This window comes from Drosophila biarmipes, unplaced genomic scaffold, assembly GCF_025231255.1.
Source record: "Drosophila biarmipes strain raj3 unplaced genomic scaffold, RU_DBia_V1.1 ptg000013l, whole genome shotgun sequence".
Lineage (NCBI taxonomy): Eukaryota > Metazoa > Arthropoda > Insecta > Diptera > Drosophilidae > Drosophila > Drosophila biarmipes.
This window is the reverse complement of record NW_026114532.1, coordinates 295,182-309,369: the sequence shown is the minus strand read 5'-3', so window position 1 is coordinate 309,369 and position 14,188 is coordinate 295,182. Positions and strand designations below refer to the sequence as shown.

General features: G+C 41.3%; 2 protein-coding genes across 5 annotated transcripts in view; one reads left to right on the top strand and one right to left on the bottom strand.

Annotated features, from left to right (window-relative positions):
* LOC122818947 (uncharacterized) overlaps positions 1–14,188 on the bottom strand; it is a 129,739-nt gene that overhangs the window by 26,162 nt on the left and 89,389 nt on the right. Inside the window, exon 4 of one of the 4 annotated variants that reach the window (XR_007765230.1) lies at positions 983–1,075. The exons of 1 other annotated variant lie outside the window; for it this stretch is intronic. The gene's annotated coding sequence lies outside the window, so the exon portion shown is untranslated. Of the gene's footprint in view, positions 1–982; positions 1,076–5,191; positions 5,285–10,554; positions 10,777–14,188 lie in introns of those variants that run through there. 2 more of the 4 variants (XR_007765229.1, XR_007765225.1) reach the window with 2 other exon arrangements.
* Positions 1–14,188, top strand: part of LOC108021921 (lachesin) — a 570,948-nt gene that overhangs the window by 487,411 nt on the left and 69,349 nt on the right. The gene's annotated exons all lie outside the window — the stretch shown is intronic.

The window sequence follows — 14,188 nt, the reverse complement described above, 5'->3', positions numbered from 1 at the left end:
AACTCCAACTTAAGGAATCAGAGGTCATCCGGATACTCTCAAAGGCGGAACAAGAATTTACCAAAAAGCAAGTTGATACCGAAAATATCCCGAAGGTTTTGCCAAAAGAAGCACAATTAAGTTGAAACCAAAGATGTCACGAAGATCTTGGGTAAGTCATGTTGACGACTTAACGCTTCTTCAACGCTGGCAACTTATATTGTAACGATTCCACATTCAAACAAATTCAGGCGCAGGTGGTACCATAGTGGTACGATGGGAATCAAGTGCACGCGGGTATACTCTGCTGGCTGTCGGCTCTGGAAGTGGATGTAAATGCTTAACCCCATTAAGCGCCTATTATTAAGGGTAATCGAAATCTTATCTCGCGTGCTAGACAAGATAAACCCGGAAACGATCTACACCACATACAAATCAAAAAGAAAGTCCCAAAATTCCCCAGTACGCTGGACGAGTCTCAAACTGACTTTACGAGATGTTCTCGATGTCCCTTAATACCCAACCATTGGTCGTTCCTTTCCATACGTCCGAACGATCCATTCGAATGCAAGTTTCCCTACCCCGGAATCCATCTAGCTGCGGCATCAGACTGCTAACTTAGGTCATTATATCCGTTTTAATACCAGCTAAGGAATTAAATAAATGTGGACACATATCCTAGTACTGAACATGTAGGATTGTATAATTAAAATAGGGGTACGATTCAATGAGATAGGCTTAGTTTGATATGCATTCATGAAACTTTAAATTACAATTGACATCAGCACAAAACTTGGCGATAGCTATTCTTTTATTGTGGCGGAAATTCAATTTAAATTCTAACCTTGTATAATTGAAGATGCAAGGTATACGAATTAAATAAAAATAAAACTTATATTAAAAAGCCAAAAGGAGAGATCTTGACATCTCGATCTGCCTGATTGCCGGTCATTTGGGTGCGGTGTGATTAGGTTTTTTTCTTCGACTCTTTATACCGCCTACAGTTTTCTTCTCATCTTTTAAAAACAAAATTCGAGGCACTCACCGCTTACATGAACATCCATCTACGAAAGCGCTTTCGCTGAGACGATAGCGGCTATATGGAGAAAATTTAAAGACAATATAAAAATAATGCGAATCGTAACTGAAAACCATTTAGAAATTCCACGACCGAAATGCACCTCTTAAAAAAACAAGAAAGGATGTTAACTTCGGCAAGCCAAAGATTGTATACCCGTGCAGTTATAAAAAATAATCAATAATTTTATTAAATTGAATTCGAAATTCTTAAAATTATAAAAATTTATGTTCCAATATTATAAGATAATATGTCAAAAAGCCCCAAAGCTTTAATTTGTTTCAAATTATTTCCCACCAATTATCCGATCGTTCCTATGACAGCTATATGATATAGTCGTCCGATTTTAATAAAATTAAATTCGAAATTCAGAACTAATTCGTCTTGTGACGCTGATCAAGAATATATATACTTTACGGGGTCGGAAACGTCTCCTCCACTGCTTTGCAAACTTCTGACTGAAATCATTATACCCTTTGCAAGGGTATAACTAGACGACGATTCTGCCTTCTTGCATGACTTTAAACTGCTTCGATCAACCACTATATACTCTTTTCCATCTTAAAAATTCCACTTAAAGTTATTTCTATTAAATAATGATTTCCCTTTCGTATGTCTTTCACACTTTTCTCATCCGTTCTGAAGGTTATGTCCGAATGTAGCCGGTCACAAACTTCCTTGTCAAAAACTGATAGAGGGTCAACTTTCCCGACTTCCCCTTTTAAGATCTTACCTTAATTTTCGGGAATTTTCACGGCAAATTAACGGGTCCATGACAAAACAGCGCCGCGGTTCCGGGACGGACCGACGTCTCTAGCGATCAAGTAACTGCCCTCTCGCTGTCGCTCGAAATAAGACTCAAGAAAAAGCTTTTGCTTCAGAACTAAAGCAAACGAAATTAATATATACGTCGCCCAAATGCAAACGCTACTGGCGAGACCCTGAGCGAAGATTTTCCTCTGCTTCTCGGCCCAGTTTTTTCGGCAGCTTGACAGATTCCGACTTTCGTAGATTTCGCTCGAACGAACTGCGGCCGCTGAAGACCTTGTGCGGACGGGCCAGTAGCTGCCGAATACGCTTAACATTACTCTCTAGACCCCGAATATTTCGATCTCTTTAACTAACCCTAATCCGCAGCTAACTTTCTGACTATATTTCCTTATTTTCCGCTGACGCCAAACGTAAAACAGGCTGTACTTAGTCACTCGCGCTAAATTTTACGGATTGGACACTTATAGAAAATAGTTCACCTCTGGTCACCTATGCTGCCAAAATGGAAAAGACCAACTCTGATACCACAATTCGGGTGGAGTATGAGGTGAAAAACTAGACTAAGCAGGCTGGAGAGCAACGATCATAATAAAATTAATACAATACTAGATACTTAAAATACTGAATTCTATAAAATATGATGTTAAAAAAATTCGAAATACCCTTGTACTATATGAAGAAGATTGGAAGAAATATAGTTGGTAAGCGCACCTTTTACACAGACATATACGACTAAGCAATGTTTTAAATAAATGCAGTGAGCTCGCCAAAATGCATAATTTCTATTTCTCCCTGAGAAAATAATCTTAAAACGAAGAAGAACAAGTGTATCGACAGGAAGCCCAGGTATCTGCAAGTATGCCAGTTCTAGCTCTTATAGTTTCCGAGATCTCAGCGTTCATACGGACAGACGGACATGGCTAGATCGACTCGGCTAGTGATCCTGATCAAGGATATAGATACTTTATGGGGTCGGAAACGCCTTTTTTTAGCTGTTGCATACTTTCCGACGAATCTAGTATACCCTTTCTCTGATAGATAGAACCCACAAGATTAAGTTCCTCAAATGTTAAAGAATTTTCAAAACATCCATTTAAGTATTAAATGTATTTTAAAATATATTTTAAGTATTTGAATTGTTTTGACTTTGAAAAAACACCACATATTTCAATGTTTTTCGCCTTATGCAGATTTTTGGTGGTTACCATTAGTAAACCTCTTCATACTATGATTTTCTATAACGCTTTTGGGTAAAATGTCCAATCTTGTATCATATAATTACATTTCTGAGACTTACGCTCTTTTATAAATGCAGATTGCATACGTAAATAATATAGTCATATAGTCTTTCCAGGTAAGGAACAGGGGGCAAAAAGAAACGAACCAAGAGCACTCGACTCTAGCAATTTCTATCGTTAATTGTCACTTGCTTTGACAAAATACATTTACCTTCGAAACTCATTGGTAAATAAATGATCAGCAAATTGAGACATTATCGCCAAACCAGCTTTATTACATCCGTTACTAGTAGAGTAAAAGAACCGCTAGATTCGTCAGAATGTATGTAACAGGGATCCCAATCCCGAACGTCTCGACGTAGCGATCTTGCTTCTTGTAGGCTCCCATGGCGCTGCTTTCGACGACTCGTCTTGTTGTGGCTCCCTCGTAGTTTGCTTGGTTGGTATTCGTTCGACAGCTTGTCTTAACTCTTTGATTGACCGAAATTGACTGATCCTGCTCGACTGACCGTAATTAACTGACTCCGGGAACAGTTATTCCCCTTTTGCGCACGGCCGCCGAAACTCTCAACACCGGGTTCAAAATCCACGACTCCTGTTTGACCCTCTTGTCCTTCACGCACTGCTTCCCGCCGACGTCAAGCCTGATGCTGCCGTCCCGCTGATTCGCGTGATGCATATGGCATGCTTGTGAGCCGCTCCGCTGCCGAGATGTGGCACCTTCTCTCTCGGTCCATAGCTCGGTCCGCGTCCAAAGTCCGGCGGCGTCCCGTTACTCCCTTTTGCACACGGCACCTTATCCATTCTTGGTCTCCAAACTCTCTTTGTCTCCAAACCATCTTTCTCTCCAAACTCTCACGTTCTCCAACTCTCACGTTCTACGTCCTTGATCTCCAAACTCTCACTTTCTCCAAACTCTCACGTTCTCCAACTCTTACGTTCTACGTCCTTGATCTCCAAACTCTCACGTTCTCCAACTCTCACGTTCTACGTCCTTGATCTCCAAACTCTCACGTTCTCCAACCGCTCTTCGCCGCGCCGCCACTACGCGAATTCGCCACGTACCTGGTGAGCGACTTGCCATCTGCTGCTGGGATTTGTGTGGAGTTATTTAACTCCTCACAACTTCTTACCGGATCGGATGTTTTAGAACTCCAACTTAAGGAATCAGAGGTCATCCGGATACTCTCAAAGGCGGAACAAGAATTTACCAAATGGGAAAAAGCAAGTTGATACCGAAAATATCCCGAAGGTTTTGCCAAAAGAAGCACAATTAAGTTGAAACCAAATATGTCACGAAGATCTTGGGTAAGTCATGCTCACGACTAAACGCTTCTTCCACGCTGCCACTTATATTGTAACGAATTCACATTCAAACAAAATTCAGGCGCAGGATGTACCATGGTGATACGATGGGAATCAAGTGCACGCGGGTATACTCTGCTGGCTGTCGGCTCTGGAAGTGGATGTAAATGCTTAACCCCATGAAGCGCCTATTATTATCTCGCGCGCTAGACAAGCTAAGCTCGGAAACGAGCTACACCACATACAAATCAAAAATAAAGTCCTAAAATTCCCCAGTACGCTGGACGAGTCTCAAACTGACCTCACTAGATCTTCTCGAGGTCCCTTAATACCCACCCAACCATTGGTCGTTCCTTTCCATACGTCCGAACGATCCATTCGAATGCAAGTTACCCTACCCCGGAATCCATCTAGCTGCGGCATCAGACTGCTAACATAGTTTAATATAAACTTTTTATTACCAGCTAAGGAATTAAATAAATGTGGGCACATATCCTAGTACTGAATATGCAGGATTGTATAATTAAAATATGGGTACGATTCAATGAGATAGGCTTAGTTTGAAATGCATTCATGAAACTTTAAATTACAATTGACATCTGCACAAAACTTGGCGATAGCTATTCTTTCGTTGTGGCGGAAATTCAATTTAAATTCTTACCTTGTATAATTGAAGGTGCAAGGAATACGAATTAAATAAAAATAAAACTTACATTAAAAAGCCAAAAGGAGAGATCATGACATCTCGATCTGCCTGATTGCCGATCATTTGGATGCGGTGTGATTAGGTTTTTTTCTTAAACTCTTTATACCGCCTACAGTTTTCTTCTCATCTTTTAAAAACAAAATTCGAGGCACTCACCGCTTACATGAACATCCATCTACGAAAGCGCTTTCGCTGAGACGATAGCGGCTATATGGAGAAAATTTAAAGACAATATAAAAATAATGCGAATCGAAACTGAAAACCATTTAGAAATTCCACGACCGAAATTCATCTCTTAAAACAACAAGAAAGGATGTTAACTTCGGCAAGTCAAAGTTTGTATACCCGTGCAGTTATAAAAAATAATCAATAATTTTATTAAATTGAATTCGAAATTCTTAAAATTATAAAAATTTATGTTCCAATATTATAAGATAATATGTCAAAAAGCCCCAAAGCTTTAATTTGTTTCAAATTATTTCCCACCAATTATCCGATCGTTTCTATGACAGCTATATGATATAGTCGTCCGATTTTAATAAAATTAAATTCGAAATTCAGAACTAACTTGTATGTGGACGCTGATCAAGAATATATATACTTTACGGGGTCGGAAACTTCTCCTTCACTGCTTTGCAAACTTCTGACTGAAATCATTATACCCTTTGCAAGGGTATAACTGCCTTCTTGCATGACTTTAAACTGCTTCGATCAACCACTATATACTCTTTTCCATCTTGAAGATTTTCCTCTTCTTCTCGGCCCAGTTTTTTCGGCAGCTTGACAGATTCCGACTTTCGTAGATTTCGCTCGAACAAACTGCAGCCGCTGAAGACCTTGTGCGGACGGGCCAGTAGCTGCCGAATACGATTAACATTACTCTCTAGACCCCGAATATTTTGATCTCTTTAACTAACCCTAATCCGCAGCTAACTTTCTGACTATATTTTCTTATTTTCCGCTGACGCCAAACGTAAAACAGGCCGTACTTAGTCACTCGCGCTAAATTAAACTAGACTAAGCAGGCTGGAGAGCAACGATCATAATAAAATTAATACAATACTAGATACTTAAAATACTAAATTGTATAAAATATTATGTTAATAAAATTCTAAATACCCTTGTACTATATGAAGAAGATTGGAAGAAATATAGTTGGTGAGCGCACCTTTTACACAGACATATACGACTAAGCAATGTTTTAAATAAATGCAGTGAGCTCGCCAAAATGCATAGTTACTATTTCTCCCTGAGAAAATAATCTTAAAACAAGGAAGAAAAAGTGCATCGACTATCAGATACCCTTTACTCAGCTTAAGATAGCAAATGGGAAATGGAGATATATAACCAGCAAAGCGATATTTTAGGGCGACACCTACCGCCTATTTCAGTATATTATATATGGGCGGCAGACACATTTAAGCATTCAAGCCGTTTGTGCTCGTTAAAGTGGGCATGGCACATTTTTTTTTAGTTTAGTTGATAGGTATTGATTAGACAAACACAATTCAGGTACAATTTTCATCATATAATTACTGTAGGCGCTACAGATTTTCACGGATTGTGGGCGTAAGGGTGGACGTGGCACCCCGGTGAAACAAACTTGTGCTGCGCAGGAAGCCCAGGTATCTGTAAGTATGCCAGTTCTAGCTCTTATAGTTTTCGAGATCTCAGCGTTCATACGGACAGACAGACATGGCTAGATCGACTCGGCTAGTGATCCTGATCAAGAATATATATACTTTATGGGGTCGGAAACGCTTCCTTTTACCTGTTGCATACTTTCCGACGAATCTAGTATACCCTTTCACTCTACGAGTTACGGGTATAAAAATTATATAATATACCGCATTTTATTCTTCGAATCAAAAGCAAAAACATGTAAAGAAGTCTCGTAGGCTGGGATATACTCAGTCCCGCCAGGGTCTCTTTACCGAAAATATTTGTAAAGATATAGGACAAAAAGGTCTAAGACGAAAATCGGTTTGCTGGCGTGAGATGTAGAGTAACAGCCAACGGGGTACGGAGTGAGAGAAATAGTTTATTCGTAGCAGAGTGAAAAAGGGTAAGTGGTAACGCTCATTTGGGCCATGCTCATAGCGTTCGCTACGAGAAGGCCGAGAGAGAGGGGATCGATTATGGACAACTTTTCCCTAGGGCAGAATTTATGGCCTAAGATCTAGGCATTTGTCTTAGAATATCTATATTTATGCGTGGCCAGCTTGATTGTATTCTTTTCCTACGAGTTGTATTAAAATCAGGCGAGAAATATTTTATTTTTTTTTATTTATAAGAGCATTTTTATATCTTGGTTCATGTTTTTCTCAGTGCTCCCAGGCTAACGGGTTAGGTTAGGTCATGGTTTATAAATTCTAGCCTACTCTGGGCGAAGCCGCATCAAGGCCTTCAAGAAATTTCTCATTGCACGGGACTCTCGCTGGCCAAAATGCGGTTCACTCCACTCACTCACCGGTCTCGCTCTCTCGCACAGACACACGCGTGACTCCAGGTGCTCTGCCGCTGGTCCTGGGCTGGCACACTCTTCTCGAGGTCGTCTAGGTAAACTCTTCTCTGGGTCACTTCGCACCAGTCACTCGACTGCACCACTTTTCGCACTCCGAAGGCAAAAGACTCTATTTGTCAACATGAGTTTGCTCTGCTCGCACTTCTGATCCCGTCCGCCGCCTTTGCAAGAGTCCCCTGATTCTGCGCCGCGCTTTCCAAAGTGACCTGCTCGTCCTTCTGGACCGGTGCGCCGTGTTTTCCAAAAGAGACCTAGTCAAGCTTTGCCGCCGCGTTTTGTTCAAGTTTTTGGCTGCTCTGGGTTGTTTCCACTTGTCGAAGTTTCGGTACTCCTTTTCTCTCGCTCTTCCCTTGGCGCGTGCCAATTTTCGGGGGTTGTTTCCCTCCTCGATCGCATGTCCTCTCTCGCTTGCTCCTATGCGGCGCTGCACTTTTCGTGGTGAATATTTCGTTGCTCTCATGGTGGGTGTGTGTGTGTGTCGCTACTGCTGCTGCGAGAACGGAAAGGGAAAGCTTAGCTAAGATAATTCTTCTGTACTAATGTAACTACAAATCCTCCTAATTTTCGTTAAGCTTACATATTAAGTGAAATGTACAAAGTTTTTAAAAATTATGCGCGAGGGTTTTGTCTTGTTTTTAGCTGCTGTTGTTGTTGGCGCAGGCTGCTGTTGCTATTGCTGGCGGCTGCTGTTGCTATTGCTATTGCCGCTGGCTGCTGTTGTTGTTGGCAACGCCTTTGGGAGTTGTTGGCGGCGCTGGCTGCTGTTGTTGTTGTTGCTGGCTGCCGATGTTGTTGAAGTTGCGCTATTTGTGAGGGGTGAAACGACTCCTCACAAGCAAAAGATTTCCGCATGTCTCTTATTGATAGATCCCACAAGATTAAGTTCCTCAAATGTTAAAGAATTTTCATTTAATTATAAAATGTATTTTAAAATATATTTTAAGTATTTGATTTGTTTTGACTTTGAAAAAACACTACATATTTCATTGTCTTTCGCCTTATGCAGGTTTTTGGTGGTTACCATTAGTAAACCTCTTCATACTATGATTTAAATTTATGTATTTTCTATAACACGTTTTGGTAAAATGCCCAATCTTGTATCATATAAATACATTTCTGAGACTAACGCTTTTTTATAGATGCAGATTGCATACGTAAATATTATAGTCATATAGTCGTTCCAGGTAAGGTACAGGGGGCAAAAAGAAACGAACCAAGAGCACTCGACTCTAGCAATTTCTATCGCCAAAACAGCTTTATTACATCCGTTACTAGTAGGGTAAAAGAACCGCGAGATTCGTTAGAATGTATGTAACAGGGATCCCAATCCCGAACGTCTCAACGTAGCGATCTTGCTTCTTGTAGGCTCCCACGGCGCTGCTTTCGACGACTCGCCTTGTTGTGCCTCCCTCGTAGTTTGCTTGGTTGGTATTCGTTCGACAGCTTGTCTTAACTCTTTGATTGACCGAAATTGACTGATCCTGCTCGACTGACCGTAATTAACTGACTCCGGGAACCGTTATTCCCCTTTTGCGCACGGCCGCCGAAACTCTCAACACCGGGTTCAAAATCCACGACTCCTGTTTGACCCTCTTGTCCTTCACGCACTACTTCCCGCCGATGTCAAGCCTGATGCTGCCGTCCCGCTGATTCGCGTGATGCATATGGCATGCTTGTGAGCCGCTCCGCTGCCGAGAAGTGGCACCTCCTCTCTCGGTCCATAGCTCGGTCCACGTCCAAAGTCCGGCGGCGTCCCGTTACTCCCTTTTGCACACGGCACTATCGCTCCGCCCGCCAAGTCTCCCACCTTATCCATTCTTGGTCTCCAAACTCTCTTTGTCTCCAAACCCTCTTTCTCTCCAAACTCCATTGTCTCCAAACTCTCTTGCTCTCCAAGCTCCCACGTTCTCCAAACTCTCACTTTCTCCAAACTCTCACGTTCTACGTCCTTGATCTCCAAACTCTCACGTCCTCCAACCGCTCTTCGCCGCGCAGCCACTACGCGAATTCGCCGCGTACCTGGTGAGCGACTTGCCATCTGCTGCTGGGATTTGTGTGGAGTTATTCAACTCCTCACAACTTCTTACCGGATCGGATGTTTTAGAACTCCAACTTAAGGAATCAGAGGTCATCCGGATACTCTCAAAGGCGGAACAAGAATTTACCAAAAAGCAAGTTGATACCGAAAATATCCCGAAGGTTTTGCCAAAAGAAGCACAATTAAGTTGAAACCAAAGATGCCACGAAGATCTTGGGTAAGTCATGTTGATGACTTAACGCTTCTTCAACGCTGGCAACTTATATTGTAACGATTCCACATTCAAACAAATTCAGGCGCAGGTGGTACCATGGTGGGAATCAAGTGCACGCGGGTATACTCTGCTGGCTGTCGGCTCTGGAAGTGGATGTAAATGCTTAACCCCATAAAGCGCCTATTATTAAGGGAAATCGAAATCTTATCTCGCGTGCTGGACAAGATAAACTCGGAAACGAGCTACACCATATACAAATCAAAAATAAAGTCCTAAAATTCCCCAGTACGCTGGACGAGTCTCAAACTGACTTTACTAGATGTTCTCGATGTCCCTTAATACCCACCCAACCATTGGTCGTTCCTTTCCATACGTCCGAACGATCCATTCGAATGCAAGTTACCCTACCCCGGAATCCATCTAGCTGCGGCATCAGACTGCTAACATAGTTTATTATAAACTTTTTATTACCAGCTAAGGAATTAAATAAATGTGGGCACATATCCTAGTACTAAACATGCAGGATTGTATAATTAAAATAGGGGTACGATTCAATGAGATAGGCTTAGTTTGAAATGCATTCATGAAACTTTAAATTACAATTGACATCTGCACAAAACTTGGCGATAGCTATTCTTTCGTTGTGGCGGAAATTCAATTTAAATTCTTACCTTGTATAATTGAAGTGGCAAGGAATACGAATTAAATAAAAATAAAACTTACATTAAAAAGCCAAAAGGAGAGATCTTGACATCTCGATCTGCCTGATTGCCGGTCATTTGGATGCGGTGTGATTAGGTTTTTTTCTTAAACTCTTTATACCGCCTACAGTTTTCTTCTCATCTTTTAAAAACAAAATTCGAGGCACTCACCGCTTACATGAACATCCATCTACGAAAGCGCTTTCGCTGAGACGATAGCGGCTATATGGAGAAAATTTAAAGACAATATAAAAATAATGCGAATCGAAACTGAAAACCATTTAGAAATTCCACGACCGAAATTCATCTCTTAAAACAACAAGAAAGGATGTTAGCTTCGGCAAGTCAAAGTTTGTATACCCGTGCAGTTATAAAAAATAATCAATAATTTTATTAAATTGAATTCGAAATTCTTAAAATTATAAAAATTTATGTTCCAATATTATAAGATAATATGTCAAAAAGCCCCAAAGCTTTAATTTGTTTCAAATTATTTCCCACCAATTATCCGATCGTTTCTATGACAGCTATATGATATAGTCGTCCGATTTTAATAAAATTAAATTCGAAATTCAGAACTAACTTGTATGTGGACGCTGATCAAGAATATATATACTTTACGGGGTCGGAAACTTCTCCTTCACTGCTTTGCAAACTTCTGACTGAAATCATTATACCCTTTGCAAGGGTATAACTGCCTTCTTGCATGACTTTAAACTGCTTCGATCAACCACTATATACTCTTTTCCATCTTGAAGATTTTCCTCTTCTTCTCGGCCCAGTTTTTTCGGCAGCTTGACAGATTCCGACTTTCGTAGATTTCGCTCGAACAAACTGCAGCCGCTGAAGACCTTGTGCGGACGGGCCAGTAGCTGCCGAATACGCTTAACATTACTCTCTAGACCCCGAATATTTTGATCTCTTTAACTAACCCTAATCCGCAGCTAACTTTCTGACTATATTTTCTTATTTTCCGCTGACGCCAAACGTAAAACAGGCCGTACTTAGTCACTCGCGCTAAATTTTACGGATTGGACACTTATAGAAAATAGTTCACCTCTGGTCACCTATGCTGCCAAAATGGAAAAGACCAACTCTGATACCACAATTCGGGTGGAGTATGAGGTGAAAAACTAGACTAAGCAGGCTGGAGAGCAACGATCATAATAAAATTAATACAATACTAGATACTTAAAATACTAAATTGTATAAAATATTATGTTAATAAAATTCTAAATACCCTTGTACTATATGAAGAAGATTGGAAGAAATATAGTTGGTGAGCGCACCTTTTACACAGACATATACGACTAAGCAATGTTTTAAATAAATGCAGTGAGCTCGCCAAAATGCATAGTTACTATTTCTCCCTGAGAAAATAATCTTAAAACAAGGAAGAAAAAGTGCATCGACTATCAGATACCCTTTACTCAGCTTAAGATAGCAAATGGGAAATGGAGATATATAACCAGCAAAGCGATATTTTAGGGCGACACCTACCGCCTATTTCAGTATATTATATATGGGCGGCAGACACATTTAAGCATTCAAGCCGTTTGTGCTCGTTAAAGTGGGCATGGCACATTTTTTTTTAGTTTAGTTGATAGGTATTGATTAGACAAACACAATTCAGGTACAATTTTCATCATATAATTACTGTAGGCGCTACAGATTTTCACGGATTGTGGGCGTAAGGGTGGACGTGGCACCCCGGTGAAACAAACTTGTGCTGCGCAGGAAGCCCAGGTATCTGTAAGTATGCCAGTTCTAGCTCTTATAGTTTTCGAGATCTCAGCGTTCATACGGACAGACAGACATGGCTAGATCGACTCGGCTAGTGATCCTGATCAAGAATATATATACTTTATGGGGTCGGAAACGCTTCCTTTTACCTGTTGCATACTTTCCGACGAATCTAGTATACCCTTTCACTCTACGAGTTACGGGTATAAAAATTATATAATATACCGCATTTTATTCTTCGAATCAAAAGCAAAAACATGTAAAGAAGTCTCGTAGGCTGGGATATACTCAGTCCCGCCAGGGTCTCTTTACCGAAAATATTTGTAAAGATATAGGACAAAAAGGTCTAAGACGAAAATCGGTTTGCTGGCGTGAGATGTAGAGTAACAGCCAACGGGGTACGGAGTGAGAGAAATAGTTTATTCGTAGCAGAGTGAAAAAGGGTAAGTGGTAACGCTCATTTGGGCCATGCTCATAGCGTTCGCTACGAGAAGGCCGAGAGAGAGGGGATCGATTATGGACAACTTTTCCCTAGGGCAGAATTTATGGCCTAAAATCTAGGCATTTGTCTTAGAATATCTATATTTATGCGTGGTCAGCTTGATTGTATTCTTTTCCTACGAGTTGTATTAAAATCAGGCGAGAAATATTTTATTTTTTTTTTTATTTATAAGAGCATTTTTATATCTTGGTTCATGTTTTTCTCAGTGCTCCCAGGCTAACGGGTTAGGTTAGGTCATGGTTTATAAATTCTAGCCTACTCTGGGCGAAGCCGCATCAAGGCCTTCAAGAAATTTCTCATTGCACGGGACTCTCGCTGGCCAAAATGCGGTTCACTCCACTCACTCACCGGTCTCGCTCTCTCGCACAGACACACGCGTGACTCCAGGTGCTCTGCCGCTGGTCCTGGGCTGGCACACTCTTCTCGAGGTCGTCTAGGTAAACTCCTCTCTGGGTCACTTCGCACCAGTCACTCGACTGCACCACTTTTCGCACTCCGAAGGCAAAAGACTCTATTTGTCAACATGAGTTTGCTCTGCTCGCACTTCTGATCCCGTCCGCCGCCTTTGCAAGAGTCCCCTGATTCTGCGCCGCGCTTTCCAAAGTGACCTGCTCGTCCTTCTGGACCGGTGCGCCGTGTTTTCCAAAAGAGACCTAGTCAAGCTTTGCCGCCGCGTTTTGTTCAAGTTTTTGGCTGCTCTGGGTTGTTTCCACTTGTCGAAGTTTCGGTACTCCTTTTCTCTCGCTCTTCCCTTGGCGCGTGCCAATTTTCGGGGGTTGTTTCCCTCCTCGATCGCATGTCCTCTCTCGCTTGCTCCTATGCGGCGCTGCACTTTTCGTGGTGAATATTTCGTTGCTCTCATGGTGGGTGTGTGTGTGTGTCGCTACTGCTGCTGCGAGAACGGAAAGGGAAAGCTTAGCTAAGATAATTCTTCTGTACTAATGTAACTACAAATCCTCCTAATTTTCGTTAAGCTTACATATTAAGTGAAATGTACAAAGTTTTTAAAAATTATGCGCGAGGGTTTTGTCTTGTTTTTAGCTGCTGTTGTTGTTGGCGCAGGCTGCTGTTGCTATTGCTGGCGGCTGCTGTTGCTATTGCTATTGCCGCTGGCTGCTGTTGTTGTTGGCAACGCCTTTGGGAGTTGTTGGCGGCGCTGGCTGCTGTTGTTGTTGTTGCTGGCTGCCGATGTTGTTGAAGTTGCGCTATTTGTGAGGGGTGAAACGACTCCTCACAAGCAAAAGATTTCCGCATGTCTCTTATTGATAGATCCCACAAGATTAAGTTCCTCAAATGTTAAAGAATTTTCATTTAATTATAAAATGTATTTTAAAATATATTTTAAGTATTTGATTTGTTTTGACTTTGAAAAAACACTACATATTTCAT